General features: G+C 39.7%; 1 pseudogene; it reads left to right on the forward strand.

Moving 5' to 3' along the window:
- The window catches only part of LOC134002638 (trichohyalin-like), a 96838-nt pseudogene extending 77349 nt beyond the window's left edge, over positions 1-19489 (forward strand).
- Positions 19490-21051: the final 1562 nt, after the last annotated feature.

Consider the following 21051-nt stretch of genomic DNA (forward strand, 5'->3'; position numbering starts at 1 on the left):
CTCCTGCCGGTCATTTCCAGGGCAAGAAATAACCCTGTTACTTCCAAATGGAGCCAGGCCAGCTTTTCCCCTGTCTCCATTTATTATACTAAGCTAAACTAACTGGCTGCTGGCTATAGCTTCATATTTAACAGCCAAATCTTAGAGTAGTATAAATCTTCACATAACTCTCGGAAAAATAAGTTGATAAGCGTTTTTCCCAAAGAAATGCCAGTCTCATCCTTTAAAGCAGTTACAGCACAAACATATGTTTTAACAACAGCTAGTCCATCAGGTGATTTTAATGGATTGACAAACCACATTAATTCCGCAACTCATCACTGTCATTTATGGATTTCTACACTTGTTTTAAGAGAAGCCTCAGGTCATTTTTGAGTTCTGAAAACTCAGTATAGTTTATGAGCACAGTGTTTTAAGAGTCCTGTAATTTTAATACTTGGTCTTTTTAAAGCTGTTAAATCATTTCATTATTATCTTAAATTAATCTCATACATCTTGTAATTTGGGTTTTTTTTTAGCCTGTATTTGTGTTTTTTTGTCTGTTTGTTTGTTTTGAAAAGTGTGCATGTTCTTATCTGTGTGTGTCTGTGTATATGTGTATTTCGCTGGCTGCCCCCTGCAGTCATACACAATCCCATGCATCTCCCCTTTGCATTTTTGCCGTCTTCCATCATCTCAGCAACATATGAACTTTTCAAGAATTTGACTCCAAACAGTGTTTAAACACCAGTGTGATGGCCGCTCTGACTATGATTCCTTCATTAGGTCCCAATCTTAGTTATTGACCAGCAGAAGATGAATTATCCGCTGGTGAAAAAAATCAAAGGGTTTGAAATGGTAAATGGTACACTACAGTGGCCTATAGAGGAAATCTATATTACAAATTGCCTTGGTGCACAGTAGCTGAACCTCAGATAGCTCTGTCTTTCTCCATGTGTACATCTTTGTATGCACAGTATGTGTGAGTGTGTGTGTACGCGTTTGAGGTAAATGTGTGACATGTTTTAGTTATGTTTGTGTTTTTTGGGTCTATTTAGTCTCCCCTTGTTGTCCATCTTTTAATACGGAGAATGTGCATGTGATCCGCCGGTCAATGTTGTGTCTGCATGTGTCCCAATCAGCACACACGCAGACACACACATCACTCGATCCTGCCCCTCTGCATGGGTCCAGTTCAAATACAAGTCATGGTAAACATGAGGCATGTTTATCTGACTTCTGCTTCAAACACACACCATTACCAATCAGATCTCTCTCTCACACACTTTCCCTCTCTCTCTCTCTCTCTCTCTCTCTCTCTCTCTCTCTCTCTCTCTCTCTCTCTCTCTCTCTCTCTCTCTTTCTCTCTTTCTCCTTCTCTCTCTCTGCCACACACACACATACACACGCACACACACAATCATTAGTCATTAGTGTGTTTACCTCAACATCTTTTAGCATGGAGTAAAAGATTTCAAACAGCTTTAATGAGAATTTGCAGGGATGTTTTCAGAAAGCAAAAGTTTATGAGCATGAAAACATGCTCATAAACTTTTCTTAGTTCCCCAAAAACTTTACAACTATTGATGTCATCCTATAGAAATACAATTAGACAGTAGCTTTTAATCACTTTGTGTCAGTAGGGTGCCAGCCTAGTGATGAGAGAGACAAGCCTGGTATCCTTGAGCGCTGAATAACAGATAGTTCCAATAGCTTGCTTTATTCTGTACAGTTGGACATGGAGGTGAGCAAAGTAAAATGTTCCCTCAGTTTTCTTCACCTATCAAGCAGTGATAGACAATGGTTAAGCTGCATAATGTAATTATGTTTAAGTTACAAATATTTAAATCTTGACTTGTACAGCAAGTGTGTGTGTTTGTTTTCAGTTTGTGTGCACATACAGAAACATGGCTATGTGGGTGCAAACATGAGCATGATGCGTTTTCATTTTGGTGATGCGAGGGAGAGTTGGTCTCTGGAACGGTCTTATCTCTTCATTGATCTCGCTCATTATACCTGATAGAAGCCCCGAGTCTGGCCTAATTAGCTTAGAATGACCCACACTAGATCATCATTTTAACACATACACACACACACACACACACACACAGGTTCGATGATGGGGAAATGAGAACAGACAAATGAAGCTCATTTGTTTAGTTGATGAATAAAGAGTAGTGGTCCAAATTGTTTGACTGTTTAACCATGCGGTGGTATTTGTTCATGTGCACGTGGATGGGCATACATGTGTGTCCCATCACCGTCCCACACAGCTCATTAAGCTACAGTCTTGTAATTTATTTGAGAGATGGGACAAAGTCGAGCAAGCAAACTTAACTTGTCTTACTTTCTATACTTTCTGTGTCCCTCTTAACTGTCACGCTCAATTTTCCTAGACTAAAGACTACATCTCTTTGTTAGATGCATGTGTTTTCTGTCACTATGTATATTTTTAGTGTGTATAAACATATGTCAGAGCAAGAGGTTTGCTTCAATAAACTAGACAAATCTACTTCAGGAAGTCAGGGGAAGACTTTGAAAGAATCCAGCATGCAAAGGCTCATGGGAGGGACTTTGTGATAAAATTAATGCAGCAAAGGGTGGAAGAGGAAGAGAAAAAAAGAATGAAACTCACCACACAGATAGTTAAAGGCTGTTTCTCTCTCATTCTCAGGTCAGTTTTGGTTTTATAGTGTTACAGTGATGAACTACCAAAACCTTTTGTTCTCTAAATGCTCATAAAATACAGTTTACCTCGTTAGTTGTGGAAAGATGCCAAAGCAAATTCAAGTGGTCAAAGTTCAAAATCATGATCAAGGTCTACAATATTTGATTAAATGAGTCTTTACAAACCACATCTGACACTCATCGAAGAGTGTCTTATTTATAACATTACTTGAGAATGCTTTTTCTGCATTATAATTATTCAAAGTCAACCTTTGATCCTCCCACCTTGGCTGCAGGTTTTAATCTACTAAAATCATCTTAACAGATTCCAAAAGAAGTGTGTAATATCACCCTACTCAAAATTCTTCCTTTTGAAAAAGAATAATCTTTTCTGCCCAAAGCAATAATTCTACAAGACTTAACCTCTGTCTAACAGAGAACTCTCAGAACCCTCAGCTTTATAGTTTCTGTTTCAACCAAATTCCAATCTGTTTTGCTCCTTCAATAATAACTCTTTATACTTTATACTCTATCTATCTATCTATCTATCTATCTATCTATCTATCTATCTATCTATCTATCTATCTATCTATCTATCTATCTATCTATCTATCTATCTATCTATCTATCTATCTATCTATCTATCTATCTATCTATCTATCTATCTATCTATTTTTTTCATTTTAGAATTATTTCATAGAAAACATCAAGTTTTCCTTGTGTGTTTCACATCTCTAATGAATTTTTACTTTTATACCACAGAACATGGAAGGTGTACCACAAGTGAGCAGAACAGAGCTCAGTGTTGAGCCAACATTGCAGAGATGTTGGCTGCCTTACTGCTCTGTGCAGGAATATTTTAAGACATGATATTTAAGTGAGATTACGGCTTCGACACATTTTTTTTAAAAACAGAAACTGGGTCTAAAATACATTAAATAAATTATAATTAAATACCATCCACCATCACATGATGTTTTGCCCTTACATTTTAGTAGAGTGCCAGATCAAATAAGGAAAGAAATGAACACATCTTAGTTTTTTAACAGAGTCGCCTGCATTTCCCAACCTCCTGTTGTATAAGCTCAGCGCTAAACAATACAGCAACAATGAAAATCTAAAATTGTTCTTTTGTGTAGCTGCTGTCTGCTGTGCTCTGTTGCAAGCCGGTCATCTAAATATCAGTTTGTCAGCCAAATGGGAATCCTTCACATCCAGGACACATTTATAGGGTTTTATTGTTAGAGAGACATTTCTAACAATTGTAGCAGTCTTGAAACTACACGGGTTGTGTGTTTATTCCACCAATCGTAGTGCACTTCTTCAACCATAAGAATTAAGTTTAAAAAAACAATACAAGAATTAATGGACTAACAGACTAGGATGTGTATGAAATGTGAGGTTTGATACAATACTAAAACCAATATTTTTATTTTTTTTTACTTTGAAAAACAAACTTGTTTAGTTACTTTTTTATTTGAATTCTTAGTTATATAACAATTTTATTACAATTATTCAACTTAAAAAACCTTTGCTTAATTAATATAAACTATATATATATATATATATATATAGTTTATATATATATATATATATGTGTGTGTGTGTGTGTAAAATATACAATTATGATTTAAATCAGAAAGTGTCAAAGAATACAATAAGTAAAAATAATACAAATCTATAATATATCTTATATATATATTTAGTGCCAGCTTTTTTGTGTGAATGCTATGAACACATTTCTGTTGGGTCTTTACATACAGTAAAGGTATTGGGAAGAACTATTGAAGGTAGTTGTTCTGTACAGTATTACAATGATTTCTGGTAGATGAGGGCACCTCTTGTACCTAGACAATCTTCTCCCAAGGCTGCAGATAAACTAGTTGTGTTCATACAGGCTAGATGTAAGATAGGGGACTTCAATAACAGCAGCTGCTGATAAACAACTCAGCAGCATGCGTAGGAGAGTGTGTGATGAAAGGACTCAGGGAAAAGGAGTCGGGCCATGCAGCAGCAGACGAAGGTAATTAAAGAAGCCATCATCAGCATCATTAATATGCTAGATCTGCTGTGGCCCACTGACTAGTCTAATGGAGAACATGTCATCATCATCACCATTAGGGAGAGTGGGACACACATAAACACACACACTCACAGTCTTAATGTTGGGTCACGCCATGATTATCACCATTAAGCCTAGAGTGAGAAGACCTGCTTAGGAAACCTCATTCTCTGCTGCCATCGTACATGCACACACACGCACGCACACGCACGTGCACACACACACACACACACACACACACACACACACACACACACGCTTGTAGATCTTTAATTCAGACCCTGTGAGTGATAAGTATGCATATTTAAGTGATGTCAGGGCTGTTGGGTCTTTTAATTAGACAGAATGAATGAATGTTTTATAAAAACGTGTTTAACAATAAATGTGTTCATTAATTTGATGAGAGGATGTGCTCTGATGAGCTGAGGGGAACAGAGTAATGGCTCATATTCAGCTCTGGCAGTTCGATGATGATGATGGCAACAACTAGGCGATCTGTTTCTGATTTTGTCCTCATTCTCATGTTCCTCTGTTTGCCCATTAAAGTTTGCTTTGAATTATGTTTATCCCACGACCTTGAGCAGGTTGGTCTGTTTTAGTGTAAAATGCACCTCTGTCCTGTGTAGCTAATGTGCAATGTGATACCAGTCCACAGCTCCATAGAGAACAGAAAAGATGGAAAATCCATTAACTGAACTAAAGTCCACACAATCATTTTTTTTTTCTGTCTGCAGGTAGGCTTTGAGGATTGTCATGAAAACTTCATTCAGATGTATAAGTTCAGATAGATTGTGTGAGTCCACAAAGTACATCTCACATATATTGTCAATGAAAAATGTGGAGTTTGGACTAGGCAACTCTGCCTTCTTTGATAGAATAAACTATCAAAATGATAAATACTGTTACAGCAGCTGTAAAGATTCCAAATCCTCCACCAGCACCACATAGTCAACTCTTATTTTATTGCGTCTAACAATAAGGACCAGTGATATCACCAAACTTGGTTGTTAGTGTGTCCCAAATGCATTTCTTTTGCCCCCTTTTTAGCCCTCATCATCTGCTAAAATATTTGTGCAACAAAACCAATCTAAATGTTAAGCAGGTTTACTGTTTTACTCCTCCCCCTGCTTGCAATCGCACCTCCTTGTCCTTTTCCCTTTTTCTCTAATATGTCCCTCCCTCTATCTCTCTCACACTCCCCCGCCTCTTTCTCACACACCCTTTCACTACCTCCCTTGACTCTGGTGGAAACAGAGTGATGGTGTGTAATTTAGTCCTAATCACAACATCAGACTAGCGCTGCGATTTACATCCCTCCACCAGCAGAGCCAGTCAGACAGTCAGGAGGGAGATGTTAATGTGAGACCACAGGTAATTACTGTCATTACAGCACGCCACAGATCCTGCCACCGTGTGTGTGTGTGTGTGTGTGTGTGTGTGTGGAGGTGTGGAGGTGTGTGTGTGTGTGTGTGTCTGTGTGCTGATGCATTGTGGGTGTGTTTGAGGTTTGGAATTGTACAGTTTTATAGTTTTGTGTATATAATTAATAACAGTGTATTAACATGTGGTTTTAGCCAATAAGTTCCCAGCAGAAGTTCTTTCAAGTGACAGTGCGTCGATGTATGAGACAAATCAGGAATGAAATCCCAAACAACAGGAGATTCACAATGTTTATTTCATCGTTGATAAATGTAATTACAATTGATGCCCTGACTCAGTTTACTCCTCAAAATTCAATGATTTGGTTGATCTAATTTCATTGTTCCCACACTTTTTCTTCATTGCTTTATTCGTTGAAATGCAGTGCTTCTTTAATCCAAATGTAATTAAAAGTGTAATTCTTCATCATGTTATTCCATTTGAATTATTGATTGTGTGTCACTTTCATCTTCACAACTTCCTTTCACATCTAAGGCTGCCTATTCATTTGTGCTGATGAAGAGTAATGCCCTTCTTCAACTGCACTCACATCATTGTGACCAATGAGAGTTTTCCTGAGTCACATACAGGCTTTGTAAATATTCAGTCAAACCTCACACTTTTAGTTTGTTCCACATCTGTCTTTTTACTGAGAGTTTCATCCTCAATGCTCCTTATATTATTGCAAATCTGGAGGCCAGTTGCGCTGGAGGTTTTATTTCCTTTGTATTGCAGCACATTTCAGGTTGAGAAATCAATGGCTTTGTGTCCATTTATCTGATGTTTGGATCAGTTATTAGAAAACTGGTACAGTATTTGATGATTTAGCAGTATTTTTTCAATCAGTGAGCACAACCAGCCATTGTTAGTACACTGTGTATCATACTGCAAAATACATAAACAAACTCTCTCATGTCCAATTCAAAGATCATGTGGAATAAAATGATAAACTCTTGAACTGTTCAACTTTTGAACTTTTGAAGAGGTTGTCCTCTCTGTAACCCAGGTCTGATGTGCTACAATATTAGACTGGCTCATCTAAGGTTAAGTTCTAAATAACTTAAAAGCTTACATCTCTGCAGTCTGGCATTCAGGGCTGGGCTTTTTTTTTTTTTAAGCTCAGGCAACTAAATGCTGTTATTTAAGAGGATGCATAAGCAGTGGTCCTGTAGCTCATTGTGACTAATTTATATAATACAGGCTGTATTTCAGAAGTTCTGTTTAATCACATAGAATCGCCAGATCAACATACATTATACACATTTTATGAATACTTCAAACATTTCATGATTTGTATTGTCCTGTAAAAAACCTTTGGTACAGGGCTGTGTGTTTTGTCATACACTCATTTTCTCTAAAACAAGTCTCTGGATCAGCAAAATCTGTTGCCTCTTTATCTCTTTCTTACATTTAACTCCTGATACAGATCAACAGAGACATTTATTTTTATTTTTATTTGTTTTACACATAATCAAAATACACATGCAGACATAAACACACATGCACAGAATTATAAAACTGCTGATATTTTGACATTCCAGGTTAATCATATGACATTTGTGGATACTTAAATCATGGCTCACATATTGGAAACTTTTTTTTTTTTTTCATGTTTGCTTTGTGGGTAGATGGTATGCTATATCAAGGTGTTTCCATGTCGATAAGGGTAATGTGTCAGGGTCCCCAGAGTTTAGGCCTGGAAAGGTCCTGACTGATAAGCAGAATGAAAAAGTCAGCAGTTTGTCCAGTGCCATCCCATCGCTGTTTTCACCCCACACCAGTCGTCTCCTCTCTGCAATCTTGTCTTCAGTCTGTCCCCCCCTCCACACCCCTAACCTCCCACCCCCCCACCCCCATCCACCATCTTTCCTTCTTTGCACCTGCTTAATACCTCACCCTGCTATTTATACCTGCATCTGCAAATGCCATCTGCTTCATCCTCCATTATTCCCCATTTAACTAATTTCTCTCTTGTATTGCTATTATGCTCTATTTTTGACATTTATTTTCACCCGTTCTTTTCTTCCCATCTATTAGATCCTCACTTATCCCCCTCCATCCTGTATTTCTGCCTCCACCCAGCATTTATAAACTGTGTGTGTGTGTGTGTGTGTGTGTGTGTCTGTGTGTGTGTGTGTGTGTGTGTGTGTGTGTGTGTGTATGTGTGTGTGTGTGTGTGTGAGTGAGTGAGTGAGTGAGTGAGTGAGTGAGTGAGTGAGTGAGTGAGTGAGTGAGTGAGTGAGTGAGTGAGTGTGCACGTGTAGAATGAGAGGAAAACTTAAATCCCATCTGTTAGATGTTAATATAGAAAGCTATATTTTTTACACTGCAAACCTTAAAAGTACATATTAATCATGAATACGGTGAGAATCGTTCTTCCAGGTTCTGTGCTCCACAAAAACAGTCAGAATAGACAAAGGTTTTTTTAATTTAGGGTAAATAATTAATTAGAGCTATATACAGCTTTTTACATTGTTGGCATATTGCTGCCTGTGTCCCAATAGTTAGGGTTAGGGTTAACATAACATATGGCTCTATGTTACAGGTGGACACACTCCGGTCTGAGCTGGAGGTGATGTGGTCAGACAATACAAACCTTCGCCATGAGAGCCAGCTGGTCATGGATAATGTCAACCGTTGGATCACTGAACAAAAGTATGGACGTACACACAAAGTGATGTGTTAAAGCAAGTTGTCAGTGTTTTTGGTTGATGTGTGTATATGCAGTACACATAATTAGAAATATCATATTTGCATCAGTACAATTGTGTATTTTGTCATCTTTTTGTGCATTTTGAGGTCGACAACAACAACTGTAAATTCATTTTTGTGTCCAATGCTGCAAAACGCAATATAGTAACTGGTAGTACATCATCTTAAAAATATTACCTTTACCTTTAAAATGTATGAAGTCTGTCTTGCTCTTTCAGGAATTCCAATGAGAGCCTCACTGCCCAGATGAAGGCCCAAAACAAGATGCTGCTCATCATCACTGAAGAGAAAGCGTGAGTATTTATTTCAGAGTTAGATTGTTATGTACACTATTAATTAGTTTAATTTGTGTCTGTGTGTCGGTATCTGTGTGTACATGTATGTCTCAGCCCTGTGCATTTCAAAAATGATGACTAAAGACGTGAAAAAAAGCATCTCAGCTAACTCCTGCAATAGGTTACCTTTCCCATCCTAAGATAGTCTCTGTGTGTGTTTGTGTGTGTGTGTGTGTGTGTGTCTGTGTGTGTGTGTGTGTGTGTGTGTGTGTGTGTGTCTGTGTCTGTGTCTGTTTTTTATGTATAGCATGTGTGTTTATGTGGCATGTGTTGGAGTGATTCAAGTGGGCTCTCTAATACGAGCACCTGAAACAGTCTTTCTGCATGTCTGCATCATCATAACTCACACACACACACGCATGCACGCATGCACGCAATACACACAGATATAGGCGTGACATATTCCTCTTTCTAGAGATCAAAGTGGTCTAGCCATCTTCTGTCATCCCACCCCCCTGTGGTGCCATACCTCCCTGTAACCCGCCAAGCAGCACTAAAACCATCCGTGTGTCTGCTTTTTCCTTTCTCTTGAAACTTTCACTCTGTGCATGTGTGTGTGTATGTGGAGAGTGGTTGTCATAGGCTACTTTCAGGGACAAATTTCTATGTATAGTCCAGTTATTGTCCAGTTAAATGGGGACAGTTTATCCAATTGGGGGAAAAGCCATGTCCCAAATTGTGGAACAGCTGTTTTTTGGGTCAGTGGTTATGGTTAGGGTTAGGCAAGTGGTGGTTATGAATTAAATGAATGTAAGTCTATGTAATGTCCCTAAATGTGTGTGTCTGTGTGTTTTATACAATTATATCTCATTGAATGTTTCCTTTTCTTATACTCAGCACCTTCCCTGAATAAGCAGAATGTGATATTTTGGTTTCTGCTCTGATATTGTAAGACAACTTTATGCTTCATATTTGCAAGTTAATAGTACACTAAACATCTAAATAGGAACTTCTTTAGTTCTAGCTCTTGAGTCTGACAACTGGTGGCATAAAAAAAAAGTGAAACAAATAGCCACAAGGGTAAGTGATAAATAGTGCCAGAAATATAACATTTCATTATAATGGACCATGATATGTGTGTGTTTGTTTGTGTGTCTCAACTGCTGATGATGTCTGAACTGCTAGTTAAAGGCTGTTCTCAGCACTGAGAGACATAAACACCATTGCCGCTGTGTGGCAGAATATTTTGTCTGCAATGCTAAGTCTCTTGATGATAACAGTTTCTGTCTTTCTCTGTGCCTGCCTCAGAATGTATATTTCCCCCGTTTGACTCTGTGTCTCCCTCGCTTTGTCAGACATCTTCAGGAGGCTAATGACACATTGAAGGTGGAGGTAAAGAGGCTGAGAGAAGTGGTGGATGAGAAGGAGAGGGAGATGGGACGCTTCAAGGTGAACAAGTGCAGAGAGGAAAAAATTGAACTACAAATAGGGAGAGACAAAAGAGAGTCGATCACAAACAGCCTTGTTTTTCATTTTATAATTGTTTGCAGGCCCAGATCCGAGACAGGGGCGCACGGCAAGACGAGACAACGTGAGTCATCCTGTGTGTGTGTGTGTGTGATTGTGTGTGACTGTACATATGAGCGCATATATTTGTGAGTATTCACTAGCTGATCAGAGTTTAGCATTCACATCCAACAAAAGCGTTGCCCACCATGTTTCGCTCTTTCACACGCAATCTAGCCCGAACAAAGCTGATGATGATAATAACAGCAGGAGTGCCAAGTTGTGAATGAAACACCCCATGGGCCTAGCCACCTGTGTGTGCCTGTTTGTGTGTGTGCGTGTTATGTGTCTTCTTCAATCTGAATGCGTTATTCATGCTGTGCCTTTAACAATGATTACACTCCAATCAAGGGCCCATCCTCTCCTGCTTGCCACCCCCATGGCTGTCAAATAGCATTCATCAATACAGAGGAGATATATTTATTATGTTCATTAAGGCAATGAAAATGAATGTGGCACAGATGGGGATTGGGTGTAGGATGGAAGTGAGAAAGGAGCGTGTGTATATGTGTGTGTGTGTGAGAGAGAGAGAGAGAGAGGGAGAGGGCGTTTGTGGGGGCACCTGCCTGCAGCAGTACTCCCCATACCCCCAATGTGACCCCCTAAGGTCTCCCTCATTAACAACTCCCCTCTCCACACCTCACCTCGTTTTACACGCGTACACACACTCATGTAGTGCCCCTCCCCTAACGAACCACCAGGCTCTGTTTCCAAAACGGATCAGATTTGTTTTGACTGGGGTAGGTTTCCAATGCTATTCAAAGCTGTCAGTCATTTTAATGATATCATTAAGGGGCCGCGACAGAAAGATGAATCACTTTTCTTTGTCTTTCCCTCATATGTGAATGAGTGAGAGAGAGAGAGAGAGGGATGGAGTGAGAGAGGGAGTTCATATAGATGTATGCATAAGAGGGGTTTTGATTGAGCCGAATATAATAACACGGAATGAGATAAAAACATTGAATGAAAGCATCTTCCATAGTGGCTTCCCATCCATTCTTTATTCTTCTTTTTCTTTATTATGAGGATTCCTAATTTATTTCATTTCATTATTATACCCCCCCCCCCCCCCCCCTCCAAACCCCCCTACACACACACACTCACACACACACGCATACCCGAAATGCCATATGTATGAAAATCACACATCTATAAGGCAACAGATATGTCATGATATTTGCATGGCAGCCATATACATTCAGTGTATAAATCTCATTACTGGTGGCAAAGGGGATATCTTCACAGTGTCACTATCACTGACAGCAATCAACACGGTGTGAAGGCTTTGTCATTAGATATGCCTTTATTAAAGAAATGTATTATGATTACATGGCCTACAGTTCCAAAGCAGCTGGGGCATCACAGCTTCACATTGCGGATGGTATTTTGTACCAATAAAACTCACAGAAAGGTGAGGAGAAATTTAGATTGATTAAAGAATGAGGTGATCTTGGAAATAGCAGTAGGGGTAAAGATTCTCACCACAAGCCTCCTTTAGTAGTAATACTAAGAGGAGAGTTGTAATACATCAGAAGCACAAAATACAAAGAACCTTTGTTGGGGACTGGGTTGTATATCACATAGAAAAATAATGTAGGAGTTTGACTTGAGAACAATACTTTCTAGCCCCAATATCTAAAATATATTGCAATAAATACAAAATGAAGGCGCTATCTGACCATCAGCAACCCCATCAAAACCCTTCAGATCATGTTCATGTTGCTCAATGTGCCTGTAAAAACCTCCTACAAGGTGCTATGTGTAGCCTGGTGTGTTTTCACTCCCTGTCTTCCCTCCAGAAGTGTTTAATATGAAGAGCAAGAAGAAGGATAAACTCAGACAACAGTCCTTGCAGTGCAAAAATGGATCCTGTTTCGTGCCATGGAGCAATGTTTGTGCTGTAAAGCAACACATAAGGGTTGCTCCGAAATCCAAATAGCAATTATACTGCAGTCTCCACCTAATTAAATGATTTGCTATCAAAATATTTCTCGTTTCACCTCAAAGTATCTCAAATAATATCTCAAAATAGTAAAATACCCATGCAAATTGAAATTCACGCAGTAGTGGAAGCGGAGATTGATGATTTTTGCTGTCGGCACCACTGACTCAGTGACTGTGTGACATAACCCATCTGGGGGGGAAATGCTCATAAAGCATCAGGCATCATCAGTCGCACCAGTAACGATGTGCTTCCAATTAAGAGCACCCAGTGATCACAGCAGAGGATTTGTACAAACACAGAGAACTGAAGAGACAGAGAAACAGAAAGAGGAGATAAGACAGAGACTGTGTGTGAGAGGAGAGTCAAGTCTTGCATAAAATTTACAGCAATATGAGAGCAGTAAATAAGAAAGATGAGCGCAAGATTGGAGGAAAAGAGGAAGCATGTAGTTTATTGCCTGGTTTAGAGAGCATGGCAGCTTGGCTTTGACACTAATGACTGTAATTATACACAGACTGATTGGGTTAAGCCACTAATTACACACATCCATGTTTGCGTGTAAACACAGGAACACATGTTTACACAGGCGTCATGCCAAGTGCTCAGCACATCGCTGCATGCCTTCTCACATCGGGCGCATAAATCTCACACAGTTGTCTCAGCGGTGGTGATGTTTCATGATCTGTTGAAGACCACATTACCATTTACGAAAGAGTTTAAATCATGTGACGGATCTTTTTGCAGTTGGCTTGTGCTTTTAAGTTTATGCGTCCTGTTTTTGCTTGGCTGTAGCAGTGGAAACTAATCGAACACATATTTTAAAAGGCATTTACAATTTAAAGGATCAAAGGAATTTCCAGAATTTCCACTTATTAATGTTCTTTGTATCATCATTATGGTGTGAAATTAAAAGATCTGGAAGGGTCAGTTGCAATTACGTTCAGTTTATGAATGTGATTTTCAGGAAATTAGGTTTCTTTAAAAAAAAAAAAATGCTTACATTGGCCAAGCTAAATTAGTTAGTTGGTTAATAGGCAGTGATTCAGATTATGTTATGTCAGCTGGTGCATGTATGGATTTTTTAAATTTTTTTTATGAATAATGTCTGTTTTCTATTTGTACATACTGTACCAGTCAAAAGTTTGATCATACCTTCCCATTCACATTAAAGTGAATGAGAAGGTGTGAGAAAGTGTGTCAGGTACTGCATGTGGACAAAAATGAACTGAAAAATAAATATCCGCATTTGTCAGGTAGTGATAATAATGATGATGATGACTGTGTGTTAAGTGACACATTTGACAAATCACTCTATCACATCCATTATTTCAAAAACTTGTTATTGAACATGAACTTAGATGGCTGCACATCAGTGCTTCACTACTGGCTTTGTTTTTCTTCTTTGGTTGTTTAGGGGAAAAAAAGTTTTATTCAAGTGCTGTCACTCAAAGATGCATCTTTTTCCATATCAGCATCTCAAAAATTTAAATGCATCAGTATGATTGATCTGCCTCAAAATCAAAAGGGAAATAACTGTAGAGCTTGTCGAGATAGTTCACTGGATAGCGTTTGTAGGAAGTAGTGCTACTGCCACTGTTGCTTCTTTGTTGCGTCTTGGTTGAGGTTTACCATCAGTGGTTTCAAGTACATGGGAGCAGAATAGTTTCACTATAACGATTCTCATAAACTTTTCAGACAAAAATGTCAGTTCATATATTAGCATCTTCCTCAAGTGTCTCCTCGGATCTTAAATGTTTTAAGTTGTGGCTAATAGGGCTAAAAGTGAGTGTGTGTGTGTGTCTGTGTGTGTGCGTGTCTGTGTGTGTGTGCGTGTCTGTGTGTGTGTGCGCATCTCAGCTCACACACATCTACAGGAACAATGATGCCATTTATTAGCGTTTCGATGAGCGTGTGCGTCTTCTCAACTGAAGCAAAACGGGACCGTCTTTCCATCCGCTGCTCTGATAGAAAATCCCAGCTTGCTTTTTTTACAAGAAAATTAACATTGGGGAGGTACAGTGGTACTTTAATGGGCTAAGAAGTCTTCAATAAAGTATTTAGAAGGTTTTTCCGAATGCTAACTGGACAGGTTCACTGGGGCGTGAAAGAAAGAGCGTAAAGCGGGGGCAGCAAGCTCTTCAGCCCGTACAGAGCACCATTATCCACCGTCATTAATTTAATAGACATTCCTTAGTCAGCCCTGGGTCTGAAGATAGCAGACCCTAACATTTGTTTGTCATTTCCCAAAACGTTTTTAATAAACAGTTAAAATCTTAAATGGCTTCTTGTACTCTTAATGTTCTCTGGCTGCGGTTGTGTTCGTTTTGTTTTTGTGTACGCTTTCATATATAATTTAATGATTTCTGGAACCCATTTGCTCACCCATCTTTGAGTTTAGTAATAAGTTATTATGAAGATGGTTATAATGAAGATGATGTACGCCAACGTCTTTATGCCCCAGATTTTGCGGACATTTGATTGAAATTGTTTTGCAAGGCAAATACATATCGTTATAGCAGAGTTTAAAAGTTTACCTTGATGCAAGCAAGTGTATACTTAATATACTTTTATCTATTAAACTGTACATGAACCAGTTTCTTTTAGTCTTAAGTTTTTTATCATTGTGCTTTCTTAAACTACTGCGAGATTTAAAGATGTCAAAGTTAATACATCTCATACATTTTTGTGTGTGTGTGTGTATATGCTTGTGTTCCAGCATGGAAAAGCAGGGCTGTGTGGCTCTAAATCTCAGCAAAATCGAGGACATGCAGACCAGACTGCGAAGCAACCTGGAGGCCATCAGAATGCTAAATCAACAAGTAAGAGCGTGCACACACACACGCGTATGTGTAGACACACACAGGGTCCTGACAGTCCTTTTACCCGACAGATACAAACACACACACCCACACACCGGCCCACCTGCTGTTGAGCTCACACAGAAGAGGAAGCTTTCATGCGTCCAACTTCAAACACACACACGCGCACTTACACACAGGCGCACACAGACATCCATTTCCCCTTCCTACGATAAAAGTGAAAAGGAGGCAGAAGGGTGGGGGGGGGTGTGTGGTGTGGGGAGCTGGTGGTGGTGGTTGGGGGTGGGGGGGGGACAAATCGAATCAGGAAAAAGCAGTGACGTTTCTTTCCACTGGTAAATGATTTCCCTTTCATGAAACTGAGAGAGGGATGTATATCAATACAGCCAAGCTGATCTCTCCGTGACAGCGTAGGGAAATGGCCCGCTGTGATAAAACAATGTGGGGGGAAAACACAGAGGAATATTCTGAGGAAAAGCTGACATTTTTTACTGTGTTGAACTTCACAAGAGTCAACAAATCACTAAAGGAGAAAAGAATCAAAAGTACTCTTCAGCCCCCTCAGTTCTCCAAAACTCCAGGGCCTGGGGAACGGCTCACCTGACTTTTGTTAGTTTGTGAAATGGCCTGCTGATTGACGGGGTACGACGAAAGCTGATACTTGAAGTTTTAATATAGTGTTGTTTCAGTGAAAAGCAAACGGTATTAGCTGTGTATATGTGTGTGTGTATGTGTGTGTGTGTGTGTGTGTGTGTGTGTGTGTGTGTGTGTGTGTGTGTGTGTGTGTGTGTGTGTGTGTGTGTGTGTGTGTGTGTGTGTGTGTGTGTGTGTGAGAGAGACAGAGAGAGAGAGAGAAAGACAGAGAAAGGTGGTGCAGTGGAGAGAGAAAGAGCAGGAAGATGAACAGGAAGAAGAGAGGTGTTGTTTAACAGGTCGGGTGTGTAATAGCACCTCTTAATCTCTAGTGTGAATCATTACACACATCGATCCAACATGGACAGTCTACACTCACACAAGCAGAGTTGGAAAGGATAGGATATAGACAGTTCATTTACACAAGGCTATTCCCTTCACTGTCCACTGGACACACACTCACGTACACACTCACGCACACACATACAGATATCAGTAAGGAAGCTGAATGGAATGTCTCAGTCTATCTATGAGAAAGGCGTTGGGTTATAAATCTGGTCTGTGTCTCTGCTTTGGATCAGTCTCATTTACTCATAGTCACAACCGCTTTAGTGTACAGCCACAGGCACATGCTGTATTAACACTCAATATACAACGTAGGCACACATGAGATACATTTCCACCCAACTGTCAAGCAAATTTCATTCAAACTTTGAAAATGTCACGCAAAATTAAATGCAAATTAAGTGAATTTCCATCAGCTGGGATGAAGATGGGCATCAGAGGGGGAAAAAATGATTCTTTCAAGACTCGATTAGCATTAGGCAAAGTGTTATTGTTCTTTAGTGTCAGCTAATGTCCAGGCTTTTTCATTCAAAGATGAAAAATGAATGCATTAGACAATGGACAGCACAGCATAGGTATTGCACAATATTTCCAAATGTCAGACGTTTCTTACGTACTGTTGGACAATGGCTTTCAAGCAATTTAGTGGGCAGATCGTCCTACAACAACTGAGCCAAAACTCAGTTTCCAAAGTAACTAAAAAACTTTTTTTGCCAACATGGTTAAATTTCCTTTTTCTTATTAAGCTTTTCTAGCTCAGTAATTTTCATAATTTGTATTAAAATACTTGAATGGAAACCCAGCTATACAAATGAAAAAGTGCAAACACACTCATCCTCCAGCATTAAAACACCCCCTCCGTGTCTTTCTGTCTTCCTTTCCCCCCACCCCCCACCCCCACACACTTATACACATCCTTTTCATCCAAACATATGCACACTAGTTCACCCGCAGTATGTGAAGGTTGAGGAGACAAGCTGTGATTTTTAATTTCACCCCCCTCCTTTGCAATTAGAAAAGCATCCAGAGCTACCAAAGACGAGGAAAATTAAACAGGTCCCCTTGAATATACAGTTAATTATAAATGTCAACCTCAGTGTTTTTCATCTAGAAATTCTATTGCTTTTGGCATAACATAAAATGAACACGTTTTCATATGTTTGCCTGTTGAGGAAATAAATACTCTTTAAGCGTCTTAGGATAGTTTTTGACACATCGACATGTCATTGGCTCTTCGAGGGTTAAGCATAAGACCCAGCTATTTCTAGTCATCAGATGTAATACATTTGCTCAGATTTATTGAGCTTGTGTGTGTGTGTGTGTGTGTGTGTGTGTGTGTGTGTGTGTGTGTGTGTGTGTGTGTGTGTGTGTGTGTGTGTGTGTGTGTGTGTGTGTGTGTGTGTGTGTGTGTGTGTGTGTGTGTGTGTGTGTGTGTGTGTGTGTATGTGTGTGTGTGCGCATGGTGTCTGGAAGGGTAATGTTAGCGTAACCATCCGGAAATGTGTCTGTCTCATCTCCGTTTGTGTTTTTCCCTCTCCCTCAAACACACACAAACACACGAGCACACACACACAGACGTATGCATACACATGGCCAGACATGTCGATGTGACATCATTCTTGAACCGCAGCTTTCACACAGACGCACACACACACACACACACACACACACACACACACACACACACACACATACACACACACACACACACACACACACACACACACAAAAAACAGATGTGGATGAGTGCAACTGTCATTACCCGACATGTCTCTTTGTCTCTCCATCCTTTACTTCTTATTTTACTCTTCCTCACAGCTAAAAATATATTATTTCAAATCTCTTATTCCCTTTTATCTGCCTTATTACAATTTTTAGACTGGCACATTTTGCATATAATTACAGCGCTTTACAACAAATGCAAATGCTTTTATATTTTTTGCATTTAAAGCCACTTTTTTTTAACTCACACTCCTCCCCTGCCTTTACCCAAATGTCCTTGTCAAAAAATAAAACACCCTCAATTTAGCTAGTCTGTAATTGTGTTTCAGGGAGTCCAATCATGTTCTGACGATGTGCGATTTGTTTTGTGTCACGGATGATTTTATGTCAAATCGACCTCTAATGATCGCTCAAATTGGTTGTTTTCATGTAGAAATTTACACCGTCGCATGACTCCCACTTGCAAACATTTCAAACTGTGAACAGAATACTCTCCTGAAAACCCCTTCGCAATTTTTCATTTGCATTTCTGTTTCAACAGGCATGAAAGCAAATGTGAAAGATGAATTAAGCACTTAATGGGATGTCGGTTACTTCATCAACATGATAGCTGTTGACTTTTGATGATTGATATTTATTGGTAACTTCAAATTAGGTTTTGTAATTTGGTTGATTTAACTTAATTGTAATGTTTAAACTTGCTGATTTTTTTTACTTAAAACTTGCCAAAAAATATTAACTCTTCATTCCCTTTTCCTCCCTCAATCTGTTTCATGTTGACCCATGCAGGTTTTGTTTCACAAATATGATTCTTCTCTTTGTCCGTAAATGTCTCTCTCTCTCTCTCTGTCTCTCTCTCTCTCTCTCTCTCTCTCTCTCTCTCTCTCTCTCTTTCTCTCTCTCTGTGACTGTGTCTCTCTCAATGTCTCTTTCTTTCCCACTCCAGTTAAACGCCCTCAGCGGAGAGAATAAGCGGTTGCGTAGGCAGCTGGAGGAGGAGAGGTCCATGCGTAGACAAGTGGATTGACTGCTCCCTCCTCCTCCCACCTACCAGCACTCTTCCTCCGTTCACCTCCCCCATTCCCCAAGTGCCCACCCACCTCCTCCCTCCGCCTCCTTTCCTTCATCCCTCCGCCTCCCTCATCCCTTGAGCCTGGAACGAGCGAAAGGGGACACTGATGGGATTCTAACCCAAACCAAGCTGAGCAGAACTGGGGTAGAGAGACCAGGTGAGTCCCAGCCTTTGGGTAAGACGTTCTGGACGAGGCCGACTGCAGAGCGCTCTGTCTCAGCCTCTCTCGAAGACGGTTGGTCTGGGAGGACAAGCAGGGATCTGACCAAATAAAGCCCCCAGAAGACTTTGACCTGTCATGACTTTTTGAACCCCAGCTCCTCACCAGGGAGCATACTCAGTATGAGGTTAATGTCCTGCAGGTCAAAGTCAAGTCCCAGGGTGCCGTTTGCCTGAGGGGAGCTCCAGAACCAGAGAATAATGGAATTCCCTCGAATCTTTCATAAATTCACCTCACTCTATGCTCTTACTCTATCTTACTCTATTACTATGCCATGAAGACTTTTAGTTCAAGAACAGATTCAGTTTAATACATTTAAAATCTAATACTTGTTAGCTGACTTACTCTAAAAAGCAGTTGATTGCATCCTCGATGCTCAGTATCATTAACATTAATCACAACATGAATCATTTTTTAAACAATGATCTTGTTTAATAAAACTCTTGTACTAAACACTGACATTTTTATCCACACTTACTTGAAAATGACAATGGCTCTAATGAAGTGTAATCAGTATAATTTAACTTAAATAGGCAAATCAACTAAATAGAGGAAGTGACTAACTGAGAATTCTTTAGTGTTGATGAATGTGTCTTACACTGGAGATGAGTCTTGCTGTGGATAAATGAGGGATGGCACATCATCAGTATCCACAGCCATACCTCAGATGTTGATCTGAACGGCTGTAACACAGTCTCTGATTACGCTGCAGCTGCGTGCCATGTGTCCAGCGTCTGCTGTGGTAAATGTGGCCGTGTGTCTTTATGTGTGAGTACATTATGTGTCTGCGTGCTTCTGTCTCTCTCCGCGTGCCTGCGGGCGATCGTGTGCTCGTGTGTGATTGAGTGCGTTAGATGTTTAATATAGTAGATGTTTTATATTTTTTGTTATAAAAACTATTTATTGATGTGTCCCTGTTGCTGTGTTTGAGCCCATGTGTTGTAATGACAGCAAAATAAAAAACAGACGCATTTGTAAGTGGTCGTACATTTCTCCTAATTTTTATTCCATCTGTCAATATACTAATAATATCTTATTTCTGCCAGTTGAATGCTTGTAATAGCAGGCTAAAAATGCTACCTGCGTCTCTTTCTGTTTGTTTACCTTCCATATTTAGGAATTCTCCAAATTTAACACAACTGCTGAGACAGAGAAAGACGTGGACACAATTGACAACATTGCTAGGCAGCAAAACCTTTTAAATAAATAATCTAAATGTGTGTTTGAAGCAGGGATGACAGAACACTCATGTCATATTGACCTGCTGTCTTTTCACGTGCATCTACAGGTGATTTATGCCTATCTTTATACACGAGAGCATTCACACAAGCAAAGACAAGGAAAAGATGCATGTAAATATCTGAACTTAAACAGAAAAAGGTACTATTATACTGCGATAATGAGAACTGTGAGGAAAGCAGGTCTTAGACCACAATTGGCTTCCTCATCTTGCCACCCTCCTCAACCCCCACCACCACACACACACACCTGTCCCCCACACTCCCCCACCTGTCTTTCTTTTTATCCTTCATTGGTTCTATATACATATAACTATTATATAGCCAGTCATGATGTTGTAGACTCCATTTTAATGATTTTGAGCAGAACTGCATGT

Source organism: Scomber scombrus, chromosome 20, assembly GCF_963691925.1.
Source record: "Scomber scombrus chromosome 20, fScoSco1.1, whole genome shotgun sequence".
NCBI lineage: Eukaryota > Metazoa > Chordata > Actinopteri > Scombriformes > Scombridae > Scomber > Scomber scombrus.